Source organism: Phallusia mammillata, chromosome 5 (assembly GCF_965637545.1).
Source record: "Phallusia mammillata chromosome 5, kaPhaMamm4.hap1.1, whole genome shotgun sequence".
In the NCBI taxonomy this organism is placed as follows: domain Eukaryota; kingdom Metazoa; phylum Chordata; class Ascidiacea; order Phlebobranchia; family Ascidiidae; genus Phallusia; species Phallusia mammillata.
Genome location: NC_137256.1, coordinates 12,225,369 through 12,239,078, shown reverse-complemented (window position 1 = coordinate 12,239,078; position 13,710 = coordinate 12,225,369). Strand labels below are relative to the sequence as shown.

Below are 13,710 nucleotides of genomic sequence, written 5' to 3'. Positions count from 1 at the left end.
TAGTTTCTTTGTTTCCAACTAAATGAGCAAAGCAAATGAATTAAAATTGCGTCGACCGGGAGTCGAACCCGGAACTAGTGCTTGGAAGGCACCAATGCTAACCGTTACACCATCGACGCGTCGTATCAATCCCAATTTTTTCAAGTGCAGTTCCTTGGTTTCAAACTAAATGAACAAACCAAATGAATTAAAATTGCGTCGACCGGTAGTCGAACCCGGAACTAGTGCTTGGAAGGCACCAATGCTAACCGTTACACCATCGACGCGTTGTATCAATCCCGAATTTTGCGTGTGTAGTTTCTTTGTTTCCAACTAAATGAGCAAAGCAAATGAATTAAAATTGCGTCGACCGGGAGTCGAACCCGGAACTAGTGCTTGGAAGGCACCAATGCTAACCATTACACCATCGACGCGTCGTATCAATCCCAATTTTTTCAAGTGCAGTTCCTTGGTTTCAAACTAAATGAACAAACCAAATGAATTAAAATTGCGTCGACCGGGAGTCGAACCCGGAACTAGTGCTTGGAAGGCACCAATGCTAACCGTTACACCATCGACGCGCTGTATCAATCCCGAATTTTGCGTGCGTAGTTTATTTCTTTCCAACTAAATGAGCAAAGCAAATGAATTTAAATTTCGTCGACCGGGAGTCGAACCCGGAACTAGTGCTTGGAAGGCACCAATGCTAACCGTTACACCATCGACGCGTTGTATCAATCCCGAATTTTGCGTGTGTAGTTTCTTTGTTTCCAACTAAATGAGCAAAGCAAATGAATTAAAATTGCGTCGACCGGGAGTCGAACCCGGAACTAGTGCTTGGAAGGCACCAATGCTAACCGTTACACCATCGACGCGTTGTATCAATCCCGAATTTTGCGTGTGTAGTTCCTTTGTTTCCAACTAAATGAACAAAGCAAATGAATTAAAATTGCGTCGACCGGGAGTCGAACCCAGAACTAGTGCTTGGAAGGCACCAATGCTAACCGTTACACCATCGACGCGTTGTATCAATCCCGAATTTTGCGTGTGTAGTTTCTTTGTTTCCAACTAAATGAGCAAAGCAAATGAATTAAAATTGCGTCGACCGGGAGTCGAACCCGGAACTAGTGCTTGGAAGGCACCAATGCTAACCGTTACACCATCGACGCGTTGTATCAACCCGAATTTTGCGTGCGTAGTTTCTTTGTTTCCAACTAAATGAGCAAACCAAATGAATTAAAATTGCGTCGACCGGGAGTCGAACCCGGAACTAGTGCTTGGAAGGCACCAATGCTAACCGTTACACCATCGACGCGTTGTATCAATCCCAATTTTTGCGTGTGTAGTTCCTTTGTTTTCAACTAAATGAACAAACCAAATGAATTAAAATTGCGTCGACCGGGAGTCGAACCCGGAACTAGTGCTTGGAAGGCACCAATGCTAACCGTTACACCATCGACGCGTTGTATCAATCCCGAATTTTGCGTGTGTAGTTTCTTTGTTTCCAACTAAATGAGCAAAGCAAATGAATCAAAATTGCGTCGACCGGGAGTCGAACCCGGAACTAGTGCTTGGAAGGCACCAATGCTAACCGTTACACCATCGACGCGTTGTATCAATCCCGAATTTTGCGTGTGTAGTTTCTTTGTTTCCAACTAAATGAGCAAACCAAATGAATTAAAATTGCGTCGACCGGGAGTCGAACCCGGAACTAGTGCTTGGAAGGCACCAATGCTAACCGTTACACCATCGACGCGTTGTATCAATCCCGAATTTTGCGTGTGTAGTTCCTTTGTTTCCAACTAAATGAACAAACCAAATGAATTTAAATTGCGTCGACCGGGAGTCGAACCCGGAACCAGTGCTTGGAAGGCACCAATGCTAACCGTTACACCATCGACGCGTTGTATCAATCCCAATTTTTGCGTGTGTAGTTCCTTTGTTTCCAACTAAATGAACAAACCAAATGAATTAAAATTGCGTCGACCGGAAGTCGAGCCCGGAACTAGTGCTTGGAAGGCACCAATGCTAACCGTTACACCATCGACGCGCTGTATCAATCCCGAATTTTGCGTGCGTAGTTTATTTCTTTCCAACTAAATGAGCAAAGCAAATGAATTTAAATTTCGTCGACCGGGAGTCGAACCCGGAACTAGTGCTTGGAAGGCACCAATGCTAACCGTTACACCATCGACGCGTTGTATCAATCCCGAATTTTGCGTGTGTGGTTTCTTTGTTTCCAACTAAATGAGCAAAGCAAATGAATTAAAATTGCGTCGACCGGGAGTCGAACCCGGAACTAGTGCTTGGAAGGCACCAATGCTAACCGTTACACCATCGACGCGTTGTATCAATCCCAATTTTTGCGTGTGTAGTTCCTTTGTTTCCAACTAAATGAATAAAGCAAATGAATTAAAATTGCGTCGACCGGGAGTCGAACCCGGAACCAGTGCTTGGAAGGCACCAATGCTAACCGTTACACATCGACGCGTTGTATCAATCCCGAATTTTGCGTGTGTAGTTTCTTTGTTTCCAACTAAATGAACAAACCAAATGAATCACCAATGCTAACCGTTACACCATCGACGCGTTGTATCAATCCCGAATTTTGCGTGTGTAGTTTCTTTGTTTCCAACCAAATGAGCAAAGCAAATGAATTAAAATTGCGTCGACCGGGAGTCGAACCCGGAACTAGTGCTTGGAAGGCACCAATGCTAACCGTTACACCATCGACGCGTTGTATCAATCCCAATTTTTGCAAGTGCAGTTCCTCTGTTTCCAACTAAATCAACAAACCAAATGAATCAAAATTGCGTCGACCGGGAGTCGAACCCGGAACTAGTGCTTGGAAGGCACCAATGCTAACCGTTACACCATCGACGCGTTGTATCAACCCGAATTTTGCGTGCGTAGTTTCTTTGTTTCCAACTAAATGAGCAAACCAAATGAATTAAAATTGCGTCGACCGGGAGTCGAACCCGGAACTAGTGCTTGGAAGGCACCAATGCTAACCGTTACACCATCGACGCGTTGTATCAATCCCAATTTTTGCGTGTGTAGTTCCTTTGTTTTCAACTAAATGAACAAACCAAATGAATTAAAATTGCGTCGACCGGGAGTCGAACCCGGAACTAGTGCTTGGAAGGCACCAATGCTAACCGTTACACCATCGACGCGTTGTATCAATCCCGAATTTTGCGTGTGTAGTTTCTTTGTTTCCAACTAAATGAGCAAAGCAAATGAATCAAAATTGCGTCGACCGGGAGTCGAACCCGGAACTAGTGCTTGGAAGGCACCAATGCTAACCGTTACACCATCGACGCGTTGTATCAATCCCGAATTTTGCGTGTGTAGTTTCTTTGTTTCCAACTAAATGAGCAAACCAAATGAATTAAAATTGCGTCGACCGGGAGTCGAACCCGGAACTAGTGCTTGGAAGGCACCAATGCTAACCGTTACACCATCGACGCGTTGTATCAATCCCGAATTTTGCGTGTGTAGTTCCTTTGTTTCCAACTAAATGAACAAACCAAATGAATTTAAATTGCGTCGACCGGGAGTCGAACCCGGAACCAGTGCTTGGAAGGCACCAATGCTAACCGTTACACCATCGACGCGTTGTATCAATCCCAATTTTTGCGTGTGTAGTTCCTTTGTTTCCAACTAAATGAACAAACCAAATGAATTAAAATTGCGTCGACCGGAAGTCGAGCCCGGAACTAGTGCTTGGAAGGCACCAATGCTAACCGTTACACCATCGACGCGTTGTATCAATCCCGAATTTTGCGTGTGTAGTTTCTTTGTTTCCAACTAAATGAACAAACCATATGAATTAAAATTGCGTCGACCGGGAGTCGAGCCCGGAACTAGTGCTTGGAAGGCACCAATGCTAACCGTTACACCATCGACTCGTTGTATTAATCCCGAATTTTGCGTGTGCAGTTTCTTTGTTTCCAACTAAATGAGCAAAACAAATGAATTAAAATTGCGTCGACCGGGAGTCGAACCCGGAACTAGTGCTTGGAAGGCACCAATGCTAACCGTTACACCATCGACGCGTTGTATCAATCCCGAATTTTGCGTGTGTAGTTTCTTTGTTTCCAACTAAATGAACAAAGCAAATGAATTAAAATTGCGTCGACCGGGAGTCGAATCCGGAACTAGTGCTTGGAAGGCACCAATGCTAACCGTTACACCATCGACGCGCTGTATCAATCCCGAATTTTGCGTGCGTAGTTTATTTCTTTCCAACTAAATGAGCAAAGCAAATGAATTTAAATTTCGTCGACCGGGAGTCGAACCCGGAACTAGTGCTTGGAAGGCACCAATGCTAACCGTTACACCATCGACGCGTTGTATCAATCCCGAATTTTGCGTGTGTGGTTTCTTTGTTTCCAACTAAATGAGCAAAGCAAATGAATTAAAATTGCGTCGACCGGGAGTCGAACCCGGAACTAGTGCTTGGAAGGCACCAATGCTAACCGTTACACCATCGACGCGTTGTATCAATCCCAATTTTTGCGTGTGTAGTTCCTTTGTTTCCAACTAAATGAATAAAGCAAATGAATTAAAATTGCGTCGACCGGGAGTCGAACCCGGAACCAGTGCTTGGAAGGCACCAATGCTAACCGTTACACATCGACGCGTTGTATCAATCCCGAATTTTGCGTGTGTAGTTTCTTTGTTTCCAACTAAATGAACAAACCAAATGAATCACCAATGCTAACCGTTACACCATCGACGCGTTGTATCAATCCCGAATTTTGCGTGTGTAGTTTCTTTGTTTCCAACCAAATGAGCAAAGCAAATGAATTAAAATTGCGTCGACCGGGAGTCGAACCCGGAACTAGTGCTTGGAAGGCACCAATGCTAACCGTTACACCATCGACGCGTTGTATCAATCCCAATTTTTGCAAGTGCAGTTCCTCTGTTTCCAACTAAATCAACAAACCAAATGAATCAAAATTGCGTCGACCGGGAGTCGAACCCGGAACTAGTGCTTGGAAGGCACCAATGCTAACTGTTACACCATCGACGCGTTGTATCAATCCCGAATTTTGCGAGTGTAGTTTCTTTGTCTCCAACTAAATGAGGAAACCAAATGAATTAAAATTGCGTCGACCGGGAGTCGAACCCGGAACTAGTGCTTGGAAGGCACCAATGCTAACCGTTACACCATCGACGCGTTGTATCAATCCCGAATTTTGCGTGTGTAGTTTCTTTGTTTCCAACTAAATGAACAAAGCAAATGAATTAAAATTGCGTCGACCGGGAGTCGAACCCGGAACTAGTGCTTGGAAGGCACCAATGCTAACCGTTACACCATCGACGCGTTGTATCAATCCCGAATTTTGCAAGTGTAGTTTCTTTGTTTCCAACTAAATGAGCAAAGCAAATGAATTAAAATTGCGTCGACCGGGAGTCGAACCCGGAACTAGTGCTTGGAAGGCACCAATGCTAACCGTTACACCATCGACGCGTTGTATCAATCCCAATTTTTTCAAGTGTAGTTCCTTGGTTTCAAACTAAATGAACAAACCAAATGAATCAAAATTGCGTCGACCGGGAGTCGAACCCGGAACTAGTGCTTGGAAGGCACCAATGCTAACCGTTACACCATCGACGCGCTGTATCAATCCCGAATTTTGCGTGCGTAGTTTATTTCTTTCCAACTAAATGAGCAAAGCAAATGAATTTAAATTTCGTCGACCGGGAGTCGAACCCGGAACTAGTGCTTGGAAGGCACCAATGCTAACCGTTACACCATCGACGCGTTGTATCAATCCCGAATTTTGCGTGTGTAGTTTCTTTGTTTCCAACTAAATGAGCAAAGCAAATGAATTAAAATTGCGTCGACCGGGAGTCGAACCCGGAACCAGTGCTTGGAAGGCACCAATGCTAACCGTTACACATCGACGCGTTGTATCAATCCCGAATTTTGCGTGTGTAGTTTCTTTGTTTCCAACTAAATGAACAAACCAAATGAATCACCAATGCTAACCGTTACACCATCGACGCGTTGTATCAATCCCGAATTTTGCGTGTGTAGTTTCTTTGTTTCCAACCAAATGAGCAAAGCAAATGAATTAAAATTGCGTCGACCGGGAGTCGAACCCGGAACTAGTGCTTGGAAGGCACCAATGCTAACCGTTACACCATCGACGCGTTGTATCAATCCCAATTTTTGCAAGTGCAGTTCCTCTGTTTCCAACTAAATCAACAAACCAAATGAATCAAAATTGCGTCGACCGGGAGTCGAACCCGGAACTAGTGCTTGGAAGGCACCAATACTAACCGTTACACCATCGACGCGTTGTATCAATCCCGAATTTTGCGTGTGTAGTTTCTTTGTTTCCAACTAAATGAACAAAGCAAATGAATTAAAATTGCGTCGACCGGGAGTCGAACCCGGAACTAGTGCTTGGAAGGCACCAATGCTAACCGTTACACCATCGACGCGTTGTATCAATCCCGAATTTTGCAAGTGTAGTTTCTTTGTTTCCAACTAAATGAGCAAAGCAAATGAATTAAAATTGCGTCGACCGGGAGTCGAACCCGGAACTAGTGCTTGGAAGGCACCAATGCTAACCGTTACACCATCGACGCGTCGTATCAATCCCAATTTTTTCAAGTGCAGTTCCTTGGTTTCAAACTAAATGAGCAAACCAAATGAATTAAAATTGCGTCGACCGGGAGTCGAACCCGGAACTAGTGCTTGGAAGGCACCAATGCTAACCGTTACACCATCGACGCGTTGTATCAATCCCGAATTTTGCGTGTGTAGTTTCTTTGTTTCCAACTAAATGAGCAAAGCAAATGAATTAAAATTGCGTCGACCGGGAGTCGAACCCGGAATTAGTGCTTGGAAGGCACCAATGCTAACCGTTACACCATCGACGCGTTGTATCAATCCCAATTTTTTCAAGTGTAGTTCCTTGGTTTCAAACTAAATGAACAAACCAAATGAATCAAAATTGCGTCGACCGGGAGTCGAACCCGGAACTAGTGCTTGGAAGGCACCAATGCTAACCGTTACACCATCGACGCGCTGTATCAATCCCGAATTTTGCGTGCGTAGTTTATTTCTTTCCAACTAAATGAGCAAAGCAAATGAATTAAAATTGCGTCGACCGGGAGTCGAACCCGGAACTAGTGCTTGGAAGGCACCAATGCTAACCGTTACACCATCGACGCGTTGTATCAATCCCGAATTTTGCGTGTGTAGTTTCTTTGTTTCCAACTAAATGAGCAAAGCAAATGAATTAAAATTGCGTCGACCGGGAGTCGAACCCGGAACTAGTGCTTGGAAGGCACCAATGCTAACCGTTACACCATCGACGCGTTGTATCAATCCCAATTTTTGCGTGTGTAGTTCCTTTGTTTCCAACTAAATGAATAAAGCAAATGAATTAAAATTGCGTCGACCGGGAGTCGAACCCGGAACTAGTGCTTGGAAGGCACCAATGCTAACCGTTACACCATCGACGCGTTGTATCAATCCCGAATTTTGCGTGTGTAGTTTCTTTGTTTCCAACTAAATGAGCAAAGCAAATGAATTAAAATTGCGTCGACCGGGAGTCGAACCCGGAACTAGTGCTTGGAAGGCACCAATGCTAACCGTTACACCATCGACGCGTCGTATCAATCCCAGTTTTTTCAAGTGTAGTTCCTTGGTTTCAAACTAAATGAACAAACCAAATGAATTAAAATTGCGTCGACCGGGAGTCGAACCCGGAACTAGTGCTTGGAAGGCACCAATGCTAACCGTTACACCATCGACGCGTTGTATCAATCCCAATTTTTGCGTGTGTAGTTCCTTTGTTTCCAACTAAATGAACAAAGCAAATGAATTAAAATTGCGTCGACCGGGAGTCGAACCCGGAACTAGTGCTTGGAAGGCACCAATGCTAACCGTTACACATCGACGCGTTGTATCAATCCCGAATTTTGCGTGTGTAGTTTCTTTGTTTCCAACTAAATGAACAAACGAAATGAATCACCAATGCTAACCGTTACACCATCGACGCGTTGTATCAATCCCGAATTTTGCGTGTGTAGTTCCTTTGTTTCCAACTAAATGAATAAAGCAAATGAATTAAAATTGCGTCGACCGGGAGTCGAACCCGGAACCAGTGCTTGGAAGGCACCAATGCTAACCGTTACACATCGACGCGTTGTATCAATCCCGAATTTTGCGTGTGTAGTTTCTTTGTTTCCAACTAAATGAACAAACCAAATGAATCACCAATGCTAACCGTTACACCATCGACGCGTTGTATCAATCGCGAATTTTGCGTGTGTAGTTTCTTTGTTTCCAACTAAATGAGCAAAGCAAATGAATTAAAATTGCGTCGACCGGGAGTCGAACCCGGAACTAGTGCTTGGAAGGCACCAATGCTAACCGTTACACCATCGACGCGTTGTATCAATCCCGATTTTTGCAAGTGCAGTTCCTCTGTTTCCAACTAAATCAACAAACCAAACGAATCAAAATTGCGTCGACCGGGAGTCGAACCCGGAACTAGTGCTTGGAAGGCACCAATGCTAACTGTTACACCATCGACGCGTTGTATCAATCCCGAATTTTGCGAGTGTAGTTTCTTTGTCTCCAACTAAATGAGGAAACCAAATGAATAAAAATTGCGTCGACCGGGAATCGAACCCGGAACTAGTGCTTGGAAGGCACCAATGCTAACCGTTACACCATCGACGCGCTGTATCAATCCCGAATGTTGCGTGCGTAGTTTCTTTGTTTCCAACTAAATGAGCAAACCAAATGAATTAAAATTGCGTCGACCGGGAGTCGAACCCGGAACTAGTGCTTGGAAGGCACCAATGCTAACCGTTACACCATCGACGCGTTGTATCAATCCCAATTTTTGCGTGTGTAGTTCCTTTGTTTCCAGCTAAATGAACAAACCAAATGAATTAAAATTGCGTCGACCGGGAGTCGAACCCGGAACTAGTGCTTGGATGGCACCAATGCTAACCGTTACACCATCGACGCGTTGTATCAATCCCGAATTTTGCGTGTGTAGTTTCTTTGTTTCCAACTAAATGAGCAAAGCAAATGAATTAAAATTGCGTCGACCGGGAGTCGAACCCGGAACTAGTGATTGGAAGGCACCAATGCTAACCGTTACACCATCGACGCGTTGTATCAATCCCGAATTTTGCGTGTGTAGTTTCTTTGTTTCCAACTAAATGAACAAACCAAATGAATTAAAATTGCGTCGACCGGGAGTCGAACCCGGAACCAGTGCTTGGAAGGCACCAATGCTAACCGTTACACATCGACGCGTTGTATCAATCCCGAATTTTGCGTGTGTAGTTTCTTTGTTTCCAACTAAATGAACAAACCAAATGAATCACCAATGCTAACCGTTACACCATCGACGCGTTGTATCAATCCCGAATTTTGCGTGTGTAGTTTCTTTGTTTCCAACTAAATGAGCAAAGCAAATGAATTAAAATTGCGTCGACCGGGAGTCGAACCCGGAACTAGTGCTTGGAAGGCACCAATGCTAACCGTTACACCATCGACGCGCTGTACCAATCCCGAATTTTGCGTGTGTAGTTTCTTTGTTTCCAACTAAATGAGCAAAGCAAATGAATTAAAATTGCGTCGACCGGGAGTCGAACCCGGAACTAGTGCTTGGAAGGCACCAATGCTAACCGTTACACCATCGACGCGTTGTATCAATCCCGATTTTACAAGTGTAGTTCCTTTCTTTCCAACTAAATGAGCAAACCAAATGAATTAAAATTGCGTCGACCGGGAGTCGAACCCGGAACTATAGTGCTTGGAAGGCACCAATGCTAACCGTTACACCATCGACGCGTCGTATCAATCCCGAATTTTGCGTGTGTAGTTTCTTTGTTTCCAACTAAATGAGCAAACCAAACGAATTAAAATTGCGTCGACCGGGAGTCGGACCCGGAACTAGTGCTTGGAAGGCACCAATGCTAACCGTTACACCATCGACGCGTTGTATCAATCCCGAATTTTGCGTGTGTAGTTTCTTTGTTTCCAACTAAATGAGCAAAGCAAATGAATTAAAATTGCGTCGACCGGGAGTCGAACCCGGAACTAGTGCTTGGAAGGCACCAATGCTAACCGTTACACCATCGACGCGTTGTATCAATCCCGAATTTTGCGTGCGTAGTTTCTTTGTTTCCAACTAAATGAGCAAAGCAAATGAATTAAAATTGCGTCGACCGGGAGTCGAACCCGGAACTAGTGCTTGGAAGGCACCAATGCTAACCGTTACACCATCGACGCGTTGTATCAATCCCAATTTTTGCGTGTGTAGTTCCTTTGTTTCCAACTAAATGAGCAAAGCAAATGAATTAAAATTGCGTCGACCGGGAGTCGAACCCGGAACTAGTGCTTGGAAGGCACCAATGCTAACCGTTACACCATCGACGCGTTCTGTCAATCCCGAATTTTGCGTGTGTAGTTTCTTTGTTTCCAACTAAATGAGCAAAGCAAAAGAATTAAAATTGCGTCGACCGGGAGTCGAACCCGGAACTAGTGCTTGGAAGGCACCAATGCTAACCGTTACACCATCGACGCGTTGTATCAATCCCGAATTTTGCGTGTGTAGTTTCTTTGTTTCCAACTAAATGAGCAAAGCAAATGAATTAAAATTGCGTCGACCGGGAGTCGAACCCGGAACTAGTGCTTGGAAGGCACCAATGCTAACCGTTACACCATCGACGCGTCGTATCAATCCCGAATTTTGCGTGTGTAGTTTCTTTGTTTCCAACTAAATGAGCAAAGCAAATGAATTAAAATTGCGTCGACCGGGAGTCGAACCCGGAACTAGTGCTTGGAAGGCACCAATGCTAACCGTTACACCATCGACGCGTTGTATCAATCCCGATTTTACAAGTGTAGTTCCTTTCTTTCCAACTAAATGAGCAAACCAAATGAATTAAAATTGCGTCGACCGGGAGTCGAACCCGGAACTATAGTGCTTGGAAGGCACCAATGCTAACCGTTACACCATCGACGCGTCGTATCAATCCCGAATTTTGCGTGTGTAGTTCCTTTCTTTCCAACTAAATGAGCAAACCAAATGAATTAAAATTGCGTCGACCGGGAGTCGAACCCGGAACTATAGTGCTTGGAAGGCACCAATGCTAACCGTTACACCATCGACGCGTCGTATCAATCCCGAATTTTGCGTGTGTAGTTTCTTTGTTTCCAACTAAATGAGCAAAACAAACGAATTAAAATTGCGTCGACCGGGAGTCGAACCCGGAACTAGTGCTTGGAAGGCACCAATGCTAACCGTTACACCATCGACGCGTTGTATCAATCCCGAATTTTGCGTGTGTAGTTTCTTTGTTTCCAACTAAATGAGCAAAGCAAATGAATTAAAATTGCGTCGACCGGGAGTCGAACCCGGAACTAGTGCTTGGAAGGCACCAATGCTAACCGTTACACCATCGACGCGTTGTATCAATCCCGAATTTTGCGTGTAGTTTCTTTGTTTCCAACTAAATGAGCAAACCAAATGAATTAAAATTGCGTCGACCGGGAGTCGAACCCGGAACTAGTGCTTGGAAGGCACCAATGCTAACCGTTACACCATCGACGCGTTGTATCAATCCCGAATTTTGCGTGTGTAGTTTCTTTGTTTCCAACTAAATGAGCAAACCAAACGAATTAAAATTGCGTCGACCGGGAGTCGAACCCGGAACTAGTGCTTGGAAGGCACCAATGCTAACCGTTACACCATCGACGCGTTGTATCAATCCCGAATTTTGCGTGTGTAGTTTCTTTGTTTCCAACTAAATGAGCAAAGCAAATGAATTAAAATTGCGTCGACCGGGAGTCGAACCCGGAACTAGTGCTTGGAAGGCACCAATGCTAACCGTTACACCATCGACGCGTTGTATCAATCCCGAATTTTGCGTGCGTAGTTTCTTTGTTTCCAACTAAATGAGCAAACCAAATGAATTAAAATTGCGTCGACCGGGAGTCGAACCCGGAACTAGTGCTTGGAAGGCACCAATGCTAACCGTTACACCATCGACGCGTTGTATCAATCCCAATTTTTGCGTGTGTAGTTCCTTGGTTTCAAACTAAATGAACAAACCAAATGAATTAAAATTGCGTCGACCGGGAGTCGAACCCGGAACTAGTGCTTGGAAGGCACCAATGCTAACCGTTACACCATCGACGCGTTGTATCAATCCCGAATTTTGCGTGTGTAGTTTCTTTGTTTCCAACTAAATGAGCAAAGCAAATGAATTAAAATTGCGTCGACCGGGAGTCGAACCCGGAACTAGTGCTTGGAAGGCACCAATGCTAACCGTTACACCATCGACGCGTTGTATCAATCCCGAATTTTGCGTGTGTAGTTTCTTTGTTTCCAACTAAATGAGCAAAGCAAATGAATTAAAATTGCGTCGACCGGGAGTCGAACCCGGAACTAGTGCTTGGAAGGCACCAATGCTAACCGTTACACCATCGACGCGTTGTATCAATCCCGAATTTTGCGTGTGTAGTTTCTTTGTTTCCAACTAAATGAGCAAACCAAATGAATTAAAATTGCGTCGACCGGGAGTCGAACCCGGAACTAGTGCTTGGAAGGCACCAATGCTAACCGTTACACCATCGACGCGTTGTATCAATCCCGAATTTTGCGTGTGTAGTTTCTTTGTTTCCAACTAAATGAGCAAACCAAATGAATTAAAATTGCGTCGACCGGGAGTCGAACCCGGAACTAGTGCTTGGAAGGCACCAATGCTAACCGTTACACCATCGACGCGTTGTATCAATCCCGAATTTTGCGTGTGTAGTTTCTTTGTTTCCAACTAAATGAACAAAGCAAATGAATTAAAATTGCGTCGACCGGGAGTCGAACCCGGAACTAGTGCTTGGAAGGCACCAATGCTAACCGTTACACCATCGACGCGTTGTATTTAACCCGATTTTACAAGTGTAGTTCCTTTGTTTCCAACTAAATGAACAAACCAAATGAATTAAAATTGCGTCGACCGGGAGTCGAACCCGGAACTAGTGCTTGGAAGGCACCAATGCTAACCGTTACACCATCGACGCGTCGTATCAATCCCGAATTTTGCGTGTGTAGTTTCTTTGTTTCCAACTAAATGAGCAAACCAAATGAATTAAAATTGCGTCGACCGGGAGTCGAACCCGGAACTAGTGCTTGGAAGGCACCAATGCTAACCGTTACACCATCGACGCGTTGTATTAATCCCGAATTTTGCGTGTGTAGTTTCTTTGTTTCCAACTAAATGAGCAAACCAAATGAATTAAAATTGCGTCGACCGGGAGTCGAACCCGGAACTAGTGCTTGGAAGGCACCAATGCTAACCGTTACACCATCGACGCGTCGTATCAATCCCGAATTTTGCGTGTGTAGTTTATTTCTTTCCAACTAAATGAGCAAACCAAATGAATTAAAATTGCGTCGACCGGGAGTCGAACCCGGAACTAGTGCTTGGAAGGCACCAATGCTAACCGTTACACCATCGACGCGTTGTATCAATCCCGAATTTTGCGTGCGTAGTTTCTTTGTTTCCAACTAAATGAGCAAACCAAATGAATTAAAATTGCGTCGACCGGGAGTCGAACCCGGAACTAGTGCTTGGAAGGCACCAATGCTAACCGTTACACCATCGACGCGTTGTATCAATCCCAATTTTTGCGTGTGTAGTTCCTTGGTTTCAAACTAAATGAACAAACCAAATGAA

At 44.6% G+C, this 13,710-nt stretch overlaps 1 protein-coding gene and 73 non-coding genes across 74 annotated transcripts in view; 1 reads left to right on the top strand and 73 right to left on the bottom strand.

Annotated features, from left to right (window-relative positions):
• LOC145229560 (complement receptor type 1-like) overlaps positions 1–13,710 on the top strand; it is a 105,739-nt gene that overhangs the window by 76,191 nt on the left and 15,838 nt on the right. The gene's annotated exons all lie outside the window — the stretch shown is intronic.
• Positions 48–119, bottom strand: Trnag-ucc (transfer RNA glycine (anticodon UCC)). The gene has a single exon. It is a non-coding gene; the product is annotated as a tRNA-Gly (tRNA).
• Trnag-ucc (transfer RNA glycine (anticodon UCC)) lies at positions 342–413 on the bottom strand. The gene has a single exon. It is a non-coding gene; the product is annotated as a tRNA-Gly (tRNA).
• On the bottom strand, positions 489–560 carry Trnag-ucc (transfer RNA glycine (anticodon UCC)). The gene has a single exon. It is a non-coding gene; the product is annotated as a tRNA-Gly (tRNA).
• Trnag-ucc (transfer RNA glycine (anticodon UCC)) lies at positions 783–854 on the bottom strand. The gene has a single exon. It is a non-coding gene; the product is annotated as a tRNA-Gly (tRNA).
• Positions 930–1,001, bottom strand: Trnag-ucc (transfer RNA glycine (anticodon UCC)). Its single transcript has one exon. It is a non-coding gene; the product is annotated as a tRNA-Gly (tRNA).
• On the bottom strand, positions 1,077–1,148 carry Trnag-ucc (transfer RNA glycine (anticodon UCC)). Its single transcript has one exon. It is a non-coding gene; the product is annotated as a tRNA-Gly (tRNA).
• Trnag-ucc (transfer RNA glycine (anticodon UCC)) lies at positions 1,223–1,294 on the bottom strand. Its single transcript has one exon. It is a non-coding gene; the product is annotated as a tRNA-Gly (tRNA).
• On the bottom strand, positions 1,370–1,441 carry Trnag-ucc (transfer RNA glycine (anticodon UCC)). The gene has a single exon. It is a non-coding gene; the product is annotated as a tRNA-Gly (tRNA).
• Trnag-ucc (transfer RNA glycine (anticodon UCC)) lies at positions 1,517–1,588 on the bottom strand. Its single transcript has one exon. It is a non-coding gene; the product is annotated as a tRNA-Gly (tRNA).
• Trnag-ucc (transfer RNA glycine (anticodon UCC)) lies at positions 1,664–1,735 on the bottom strand. The gene has a single exon. It is a non-coding gene; the product is annotated as a tRNA-Gly (tRNA).
• Trnag-ucc (transfer RNA glycine (anticodon UCC)) lies at positions 1,811–1,882 on the bottom strand. Its single transcript has one exon. It is a non-coding gene; the product is annotated as a tRNA-Gly (tRNA).
• On the bottom strand, positions 2,252–2,323 carry Trnag-ucc (transfer RNA glycine (anticodon UCC)). Its single transcript has one exon. It is a non-coding gene; the product is annotated as a tRNA-Gly (tRNA).
• Trnag-ucc (transfer RNA glycine (anticodon UCC)) lies at positions 2,644–2,715 on the bottom strand. Its single transcript has one exon. It is a non-coding gene; the product is annotated as a tRNA-Gly (tRNA).
• Positions 2,791–2,862, bottom strand: Trnag-ucc (transfer RNA glycine (anticodon UCC)). Its single transcript has one exon. It is a non-coding gene; the product is annotated as a tRNA-Gly (tRNA).
• Trnag-ucc (transfer RNA glycine (anticodon UCC)) lies at positions 2,937–3,008 on the bottom strand. The gene has a single exon. It is a non-coding gene; the product is annotated as a tRNA-Gly (tRNA).
• On the bottom strand, positions 3,084–3,155 carry Trnag-ucc (transfer RNA glycine (anticodon UCC)). The gene has a single exon. It is a non-coding gene; the product is annotated as a tRNA-Gly (tRNA).
• Trnag-ucc (transfer RNA glycine (anticodon UCC)) lies at positions 3,231–3,302 on the bottom strand. Its single transcript has one exon. It is a non-coding gene; the product is annotated as a tRNA-Gly (tRNA).
• On the bottom strand, positions 3,378–3,449 carry Trnag-ucc (transfer RNA glycine (anticodon UCC)). Its single transcript has one exon. It is a non-coding gene; the product is annotated as a tRNA-Gly (tRNA).
• On the bottom strand, positions 3,525–3,596 carry Trnag-ucc (transfer RNA glycine (anticodon UCC)). The gene has a single exon. It is a non-coding gene; the product is annotated as a tRNA-Gly (tRNA).
• Positions 3,966–4,037, bottom strand: Trnag-ucc (transfer RNA glycine (anticodon UCC)). Its single transcript has one exon. It is a non-coding gene; the product is annotated as a tRNA-Gly (tRNA).
• On the bottom strand, positions 4,407–4,478 carry Trnag-ucc (transfer RNA glycine (anticodon UCC)). The gene has a single exon. It is a non-coding gene; the product is annotated as a tRNA-Gly (tRNA).
• Trnag-ucc (transfer RNA glycine (anticodon UCC)) lies at positions 4,799–4,870 on the bottom strand. The gene has a single exon. It is a non-coding gene; the product is annotated as a tRNA-Gly (tRNA).
• Trnag-ucc (transfer RNA glycine (anticodon UCC)) lies at positions 4,946–5,017 on the bottom strand. Its single transcript has one exon. It is a non-coding gene; the product is annotated as a tRNA-Gly (tRNA).
• Positions 5,093–5,164, bottom strand: Trnag-ucc (transfer RNA glycine (anticodon UCC)). Its single transcript has one exon. It is a non-coding gene; the product is annotated as a tRNA-Gly (tRNA).
• On the bottom strand, positions 5,240–5,311 carry Trnag-ucc (transfer RNA glycine (anticodon UCC)). Its single transcript has one exon. It is a non-coding gene; the product is annotated as a tRNA-Gly (tRNA).
• Trnag-ucc (transfer RNA glycine (anticodon UCC)) lies at positions 5,387–5,458 on the bottom strand. Its single transcript has one exon. It is a non-coding gene; the product is annotated as a tRNA-Gly (tRNA).
• Positions 5,534–5,605, bottom strand: Trnag-ucc (transfer RNA glycine (anticodon UCC)). Its single transcript has one exon. It is a non-coding gene; the product is annotated as a tRNA-Gly (tRNA).
• Positions 6,073–6,144, bottom strand: Trnag-ucc (transfer RNA glycine (anticodon UCC)). The gene has a single exon. It is a non-coding gene; the product is annotated as a tRNA-Gly (tRNA).
• Positions 6,220–6,291, bottom strand: Trnag-ucc (transfer RNA glycine (anticodon UCC)). The gene has a single exon. It is a non-coding gene; the product is annotated as a tRNA-Gly (tRNA).
• On the bottom strand, positions 6,367–6,438 carry Trnag-ucc (transfer RNA glycine (anticodon UCC)). Its single transcript has one exon. It is a non-coding gene; the product is annotated as a tRNA-Gly (tRNA).
• Trnag-ucc (transfer RNA glycine (anticodon UCC)) lies at positions 6,514–6,585 on the bottom strand. Its single transcript has one exon. It is a non-coding gene; the product is annotated as a tRNA-Gly (tRNA).
• Positions 6,661–6,732, bottom strand: Trnag-ucc (transfer RNA glycine (anticodon UCC)). The gene has a single exon. It is a non-coding gene; the product is annotated as a tRNA-Gly (tRNA).
• Trnag-ucc (transfer RNA glycine (anticodon UCC)) lies at positions 6,808–6,879 on the bottom strand. The gene has a single exon. It is a non-coding gene; the product is annotated as a tRNA-Gly (tRNA).
• Trnag-ucc (transfer RNA glycine (anticodon UCC)) lies at positions 6,955–7,026 on the bottom strand. The gene has a single exon. It is a non-coding gene; the product is annotated as a tRNA-Gly (tRNA).
• On the bottom strand, positions 7,102–7,173 carry Trnag-ucc (transfer RNA glycine (anticodon UCC)). The gene has a single exon. It is a non-coding gene; the product is annotated as a tRNA-Gly (tRNA).
• Trnag-ucc (transfer RNA glycine (anticodon UCC)) lies at positions 7,249–7,320 on the bottom strand. The gene has a single exon. It is a non-coding gene; the product is annotated as a tRNA-Gly (tRNA).
• Trnag-ucc (transfer RNA glycine (anticodon UCC)) lies at positions 7,396–7,467 on the bottom strand. The gene has a single exon. It is a non-coding gene; the product is annotated as a tRNA-Gly (tRNA).
• Positions 7,543–7,614, bottom strand: Trnag-ucc (transfer RNA glycine (anticodon UCC)). Its single transcript has one exon. It is a non-coding gene; the product is annotated as a tRNA-Gly (tRNA).
• On the bottom strand, positions 7,690–7,761 carry Trnag-ucc (transfer RNA glycine (anticodon UCC)). The gene has a single exon. It is a non-coding gene; the product is annotated as a tRNA-Gly (tRNA).
• Trnag-ucc (transfer RNA glycine (anticodon UCC)) lies at positions 8,327–8,398 on the bottom strand. Its single transcript has one exon. It is a non-coding gene; the product is annotated as a tRNA-Gly (tRNA).
• Trnag-ucc (transfer RNA glycine (anticodon UCC)) lies at positions 8,474–8,545 on the bottom strand. Its single transcript has one exon. It is a non-coding gene; the product is annotated as a tRNA-Gly (tRNA).
• Trnag-ucc (transfer RNA glycine (anticodon UCC)) lies at positions 8,621–8,692 on the bottom strand. The gene has a single exon. It is a non-coding gene; the product is annotated as a tRNA-Gly (tRNA).
• Positions 8,768–8,839, bottom strand: Trnag-ucc (transfer RNA glycine (anticodon UCC)). Its single transcript has one exon. It is a non-coding gene; the product is annotated as a tRNA-Gly (tRNA).
• Positions 9,062–9,133, bottom strand: Trnag-ucc (transfer RNA glycine (anticodon UCC)). The gene has a single exon. It is a non-coding gene; the product is annotated as a tRNA-Gly (tRNA).
• Trnag-ucc (transfer RNA glycine (anticodon UCC)) lies at positions 9,454–9,525 on the bottom strand. The gene has a single exon. It is a non-coding gene; the product is annotated as a tRNA-Gly (tRNA).
• Positions 9,601–9,672, bottom strand: Trnag-ucc (transfer RNA glycine (anticodon UCC)). The gene has a single exon. It is a non-coding gene; the product is annotated as a tRNA-Gly (tRNA).
• Trnag-ucc (transfer RNA glycine (anticodon UCC)) lies at positions 9,747–9,820 on the bottom strand. Its single transcript has one exon. It is a non-coding gene; the product is annotated as a tRNA-Gly (tRNA).
• On the bottom strand, positions 9,896–9,967 carry Trnag-ucc (transfer RNA glycine (anticodon UCC)). Its single transcript has one exon. It is a non-coding gene; the product is annotated as a tRNA-Gly (tRNA).
• Positions 10,043–10,114, bottom strand: Trnag-ucc (transfer RNA glycine (anticodon UCC)). The gene has a single exon. It is a non-coding gene; the product is annotated as a tRNA-Gly (tRNA).
• Positions 10,190–10,261, bottom strand: Trnag-ucc (transfer RNA glycine (anticodon UCC)). Its single transcript has one exon. It is a non-coding gene; the product is annotated as a tRNA-Gly (tRNA).
• Positions 10,337–10,408, bottom strand: Trnag-ucc (transfer RNA glycine (anticodon UCC)). The gene has a single exon. It is a non-coding gene; the product is annotated as a tRNA-Gly (tRNA).
• Trnag-ucc (transfer RNA glycine (anticodon UCC)) lies at positions 10,484–10,555 on the bottom strand. The gene has a single exon. It is a non-coding gene; the product is annotated as a tRNA-Gly (tRNA).
• On the bottom strand, positions 10,631–10,702 carry Trnag-ucc (transfer RNA glycine (anticodon UCC)). Its single transcript has one exon. It is a non-coding gene; the product is annotated as a tRNA-Gly (tRNA).
• Positions 10,778–10,849, bottom strand: Trnag-ucc (transfer RNA glycine (anticodon UCC)). The gene has a single exon. It is a non-coding gene; the product is annotated as a tRNA-Gly (tRNA).
• Trnag-ucc (transfer RNA glycine (anticodon UCC)) lies at positions 10,924–10,997 on the bottom strand. The gene has a single exon. It is a non-coding gene; the product is annotated as a tRNA-Gly (tRNA).
• Positions 11,073–11,146, bottom strand: Trnag-ucc (transfer RNA glycine (anticodon UCC)). The gene has a single exon. It is a non-coding gene; the product is annotated as a tRNA-Gly (tRNA).
• Trnag-ucc (transfer RNA glycine (anticodon UCC)) lies at positions 11,222–11,293 on the bottom strand. Its single transcript has one exon. It is a non-coding gene; the product is annotated as a tRNA-Gly (tRNA).
• Trnag-ucc (transfer RNA glycine (anticodon UCC)) lies at positions 11,369–11,440 on the bottom strand. The gene has a single exon. It is a non-coding gene; the product is annotated as a tRNA-Gly (tRNA).
• Positions 11,514–11,585, bottom strand: Trnag-ucc (transfer RNA glycine (anticodon UCC)). The gene has a single exon. It is a non-coding gene; the product is annotated as a tRNA-Gly (tRNA).
• Trnag-ucc (transfer RNA glycine (anticodon UCC)) lies at positions 11,661–11,732 on the bottom strand. The gene has a single exon. It is a non-coding gene; the product is annotated as a tRNA-Gly (tRNA).
• Trnag-ucc (transfer RNA glycine (anticodon UCC)) lies at positions 11,808–11,879 on the bottom strand. Its single transcript has one exon. It is a non-coding gene; the product is annotated as a tRNA-Gly (tRNA).
• On the bottom strand, positions 11,955–12,026 carry Trnag-ucc (transfer RNA glycine (anticodon UCC)). Its single transcript has one exon. It is a non-coding gene; the product is annotated as a tRNA-Gly (tRNA).
• Positions 12,102–12,173, bottom strand: Trnag-ucc (transfer RNA glycine (anticodon UCC)). The gene has a single exon. It is a non-coding gene; the product is annotated as a tRNA-Gly (tRNA).
• On the bottom strand, positions 12,249–12,320 carry Trnag-ucc (transfer RNA glycine (anticodon UCC)). Its single transcript has one exon. It is a non-coding gene; the product is annotated as a tRNA-Gly (tRNA).
• Positions 12,396–12,467, bottom strand: Trnag-ucc (transfer RNA glycine (anticodon UCC)). Its single transcript has one exon. It is a non-coding gene; the product is annotated as a tRNA-Gly (tRNA).
• Trnag-ucc (transfer RNA glycine (anticodon UCC)) lies at positions 12,543–12,614 on the bottom strand. The gene has a single exon. It is a non-coding gene; the product is annotated as a tRNA-Gly (tRNA).
• On the bottom strand, positions 12,690–12,761 carry Trnag-ucc (transfer RNA glycine (anticodon UCC)). Its single transcript has one exon. It is a non-coding gene; the product is annotated as a tRNA-Gly (tRNA).
• On the bottom strand, positions 12,837–12,908 carry Trnag-ucc (transfer RNA glycine (anticodon UCC)). Its single transcript has one exon. It is a non-coding gene; the product is annotated as a tRNA-Gly (tRNA).
• On the bottom strand, positions 12,983–13,054 carry Trnag-ucc (transfer RNA glycine (anticodon UCC)). The gene has a single exon. It is a non-coding gene; the product is annotated as a tRNA-Gly (tRNA).
• On the bottom strand, positions 13,130–13,201 carry Trnag-ucc (transfer RNA glycine (anticodon UCC)). The gene has a single exon. It is a non-coding gene; the product is annotated as a tRNA-Gly (tRNA).
• Positions 13,277–13,348, bottom strand: Trnag-ucc (transfer RNA glycine (anticodon UCC)). The gene has a single exon. It is a non-coding gene; the product is annotated as a tRNA-Gly (tRNA).
• On the bottom strand, positions 13,424–13,495 carry Trnag-ucc (transfer RNA glycine (anticodon UCC)). Its single transcript has one exon. It is a non-coding gene; the product is annotated as a tRNA-Gly (tRNA).
• On the bottom strand, positions 13,571–13,642 carry Trnag-ucc (transfer RNA glycine (anticodon UCC)). Its single transcript has one exon. It is a non-coding gene; the product is annotated as a tRNA-Gly (tRNA).